Source organism: Arachis duranensis, chromosome 10, assembly GCF_000817695.3.
Source record: "Arachis duranensis cultivar V14167 chromosome 10, aradu.V14167.gnm2.J7QH, whole genome shotgun sequence".
In the NCBI taxonomy this organism is placed as follows: domain Eukaryota; kingdom Viridiplantae; phylum Streptophyta; class Magnoliopsida; order Fabales; family Fabaceae; genus Arachis; species Arachis duranensis.
The window spans coordinates 38378088-38381964 of NC_029781.3; the positions used below are offsets into that span (position 1 = coordinate 38378088).

The 3877-nt window shown below is 36.1% G+C and overlaps 1 non-coding gene across 1 annotated transcript; it reads left to right on the forward strand.

The window, feature by feature from the left end:
- Positions 1 to 2154: 2154 nt before the first annotated feature.
- On the forward strand, positions 2155 to 2258 carry LOC127743726 (small nucleolar RNA R71). The gene has a single exon (XR_008005109.1). It is a non-coding gene; the product is annotated as a small nucleolar RNA R71 (small nucleolar RNA).
- The last annotated feature ends 1619 nt before the right edge of the window (positions 2259 to 3877 follow it).

Here is a 3877-nt window from a genome sequence, read left to right on the forward strand (position 1 = left end):
TCCCTGCACCAAATAGGCATTTAAAAATGCCTTTGCACACCATTCTGGCGTTTAAACGCCGAGTGGTGCATGTTCTGGGCGTTCAACGCCCATGTAAAGCATGTTTTTGGCGTTGAACGCCAGTTTCATGCTTGCTACTGGCGTTTAGCGCCAGCTTTTTCCTCTAGGCACATTCCTGGCGTTCAGCACCAGAATGTTGCTTGTTTCTGGCGTTCAGCGCCAGATTCATGCTCTGTTCTGGCGTTGAACGCCAGCCTGTGCTTCCTCCAAGGTGCGAATTTTTTTCTGCTATTTTTGCTTCTGTTTTTAATTTTTATGATTTTTTTCGTGACTCCACATGATCATGTACCTAATAAAACACAAAATAACAATAAAATAAAAATTAGATAAATAAAATTGGGTTGCCTCCCAACAAGCGCTTCTTTAATGTCAATAGCTTAACAGTGGCTTTCATGGAGCCACAAAGGTGATCAGGTCAATGTTGTATAGTTCCAACACCAAACTTAGAGTTTGGATATGGGATCTTAACACCAAACTTAGAGTTTGGTTGTGGCCTCACAACACCAAACTTAGAGTTTGACTATGGGGGCTCTTCTTGACTCTGAACTGAAAGAAGCTTTTCATGCTTACTCTCTTTTGTCACAGAGGGATGGCCATGTGCCTTAAACACAAGGTAGTCCCCATTCAATTGAAGGACTAATTCACCTCTGTTGACATCTATCACAGCTTCTGCTGTGGCTAGGAAAGGTCTTCCAAGGATGATGCAATCATCCTCTTCCTTCCTAATGTCTAAGATTATGAAATCAGTAGGGATGTAAAGGCCTTCAACCTTTACTAACACGTCCTCCACTATTCCATAAGCTTGTCTTAATGACTTATCTGCCAATTGTAATGAGAACAAGGCAAGTTGTACCTCAATGATCCCCCAGCTTCTCCATTACAGAGAGTGGCATAAGATTTATCCTTGACCCCAGATCACATAGAGCCTTTTCAAAGGTCATGGTGCCTATGGTACAAGGTATTAAGAACTTGCCAGGATCTTGTTTCTTTTGAGGTAGAGTTTGCTGAATCCAAGTATCTAGTTCATTAATGAGCAAGGGAGGTTCACTGTCCCAAGTCTCATTACCAAACAACTTGGCATTCAGCTTTATGATAGCTCCTAAATATTGAGCAACTTGCTCTTCGGTCACATCTTCATCCTCTTCAGAGGAAGAATAGTCTTCAGAGCTCATGAATGGCAGAAGGAGATTTAATGGAATCTCTATGGTCTCTATATGAGCCTCAGATTCCTGTGGATCCTTAATAGGAAACTCCTTCTTGCTTGAGGGACGTCCCAGGAGGTCATCCTCACTAGGATTTTTGTCCTCCTCCTCCCTTGTGCATTCGGCCATTTTGATTACATCAATGGCCTTGCACTCTCCTTTTGGATTCTCATCTGTATTACTTGGGAGGATACTGGGAGGAGTTTCAATGATTTTCTTACTCAGCTGGCCCACTTGTGCCTCCAGATTTCTGATGGAGGACCTTGTTTCACTCATGAAACTGAAAGTGGCCTTTGACAGATCAGAGACTAGATTGGCTAAATTAGAAGTGTTTTGTTCAGAATTCTCTGTCTGTTGCTGAGGAGATGATGGATATGGCTTGCTATTACTCAGCCTATTGCGTCCACCATTGTTAAAGCCTTGTTGAGGCTTTTGTTGATCCTTCCATGAGAAATTTGGATGATTTCTCCATGATGATTTATAGGTGTTTCCATAAGGTTCACCCATGTAATTAACCTCTGCCATGGTAGGGTTCTCAGGATCATAAGCTTCTTCAGAAGCTGCCTCTTTAGTACTGTTGGATGCATTTTGCCATCCATTCAGACTTTGAGAGATCATGTTGACTTGCTGAGTCAACACTTTGTTCTGAGCCAATATGGCATTCAGAGCATCAATTTCAAGAACTCCTTTCTTCTGAGGTATCTCATTATTCACGGAATTCCTCTCAGAAGTGTACATGAATTGGTTGTTTGCAACCATGTCAATGAGTTCTTGAGCTTCTTCAAGCGTTTTCTTTAGGTGAATAGATCCACCTGCAGAATGGTCCAATGACATTTTCGAAAATTTAGATAGACCATAATAGAAGATATCTAATATGGTCCATTCTGAAAACATGTCAGATGGACATCTTTTGGTCAGCTGCTTGTACCTTTCCCAAGCTTCATAGAGGGATTCACCATCCTTTTGCTTGAAGGTTTGAACATCCACTCTAAGCTTGCTCAGCTTTTGAGGAGGAAAGAATTTATCCAAAAAGGCTGTGACCAGCTTATCCCAGGAGTCCAGGCTATCCTTGGGTTGTGAATCCAACCATATTCTAGCTCTGTCTCTTACAGCAAAAGGGAAAAGCATGAGTCTGTAGACTTCAGGATCAACTCCATTCGTCTTTACAGTCTCACAAATCTGCAAGAACTCAGTTAAAAACTGGTAAGGATCTTCAGATGGAAGTCCATAAAACTTGCAGTTTTGTTGCATTAAGGAAACTAGCTGAGGTTTTAGCTCAAAATTATTGGCTCCAATGGCAGGAATAGAGATGCTTCTTCCATCAAATTTGGATGTTGGCTTTGTGAAGTCACCAAGCATTCTCCTTGCATTATTATTATTTTCGGCTGCCATCTCCTTCTCTTGTTCTAATATTTCTGAAAGGTTACCTTTTGATTGTTGTAACTTAGTTTCTCTTAATTTTCTCTTCAGAGTCCTTTCAGGTTCTGGATCAATTTCAACAAGAGTGCATTTATCCTTGTTCCTGCTCATATGAAAGAGAAGAAAACAAGAAGAGAAAGAGGAATCCTCTATGTCACAGTATAGAGATTCCTTTATGTTAGTAGAAGAAGAAAGGATAGAAGAAAGAAAAGTGAAGAATCCAAACTCAAGGGATAGATTGGGTTCGGATTTTTTTTTAGATGAAGAGAGGTGAAGAGAAGTATTAGTAAATAAATAATTAAATAGAATAAGAAAAGAGAGGGAAAATTTCGAAAATAATTTTGAAAAAGGGATTAGTAATTTTCGAAAATTAAAAATAAGATAAGATTAAAATTAAAATTTAAAACAAAAAGAATTTTTTGAAAAAAGAGATGAGATATTTTCGAAAATTAGAGAGGGAAAAGTAGTTAGGTGGTTTTGAAAAAGATAAGAAACAAACAAAAAGTCAAAGAGTTAGTTGAAAAAGATATTAAAATCAAATTTGAAAAGATAAGAAGATAAGAGGTTAGATAAGATATTTTGAAATCAAATTTTGAAAAAGATAAAATTTTTGAAAAAGATAAGATAAAGGATAAAAAGATTTAATTTTTAAAATTTTAAAATTACTTATTTCACTAACAAGAATCTACAAGATAAGATTCTAGAACTTAAAGATTGAACCTTTCTTAACAAGAAAGTAACAAACTTCAAATTTTTGAATCAATCACATTAATTGTTAGCTAATTTTCGAAAATATGATATAAAGATAAGAAAAAGATTTTGAAAATATTTTGAAAAAGATTTTTGAAATTTTTGAAAAATAGAAAAAAAATGAAAAAGATATAAATTTTTTTTTTTTGAAAAAGATTTTGAAAAGATAAGATTTTTAAAATTGAAAATTTGACTTGACTTGTAAGAAACAACTAATTTTGAAAATTTTTGACTAAGTCAACTCAAATTTTTGAAAATTATGAGAAAAATAAGGAAAAGATATTTTTTTATTTTTGAATTTTTAATTATGAGAGAGAAAAACACAAACATGACCCAAAACATGAAAATTTTGGATCAAAACACAAGATGCATGCAAGAACACTATGAATGTCAATATGAACACCAAGAACACTTTGAAGATCATGATGAACATCAAGAACATATTT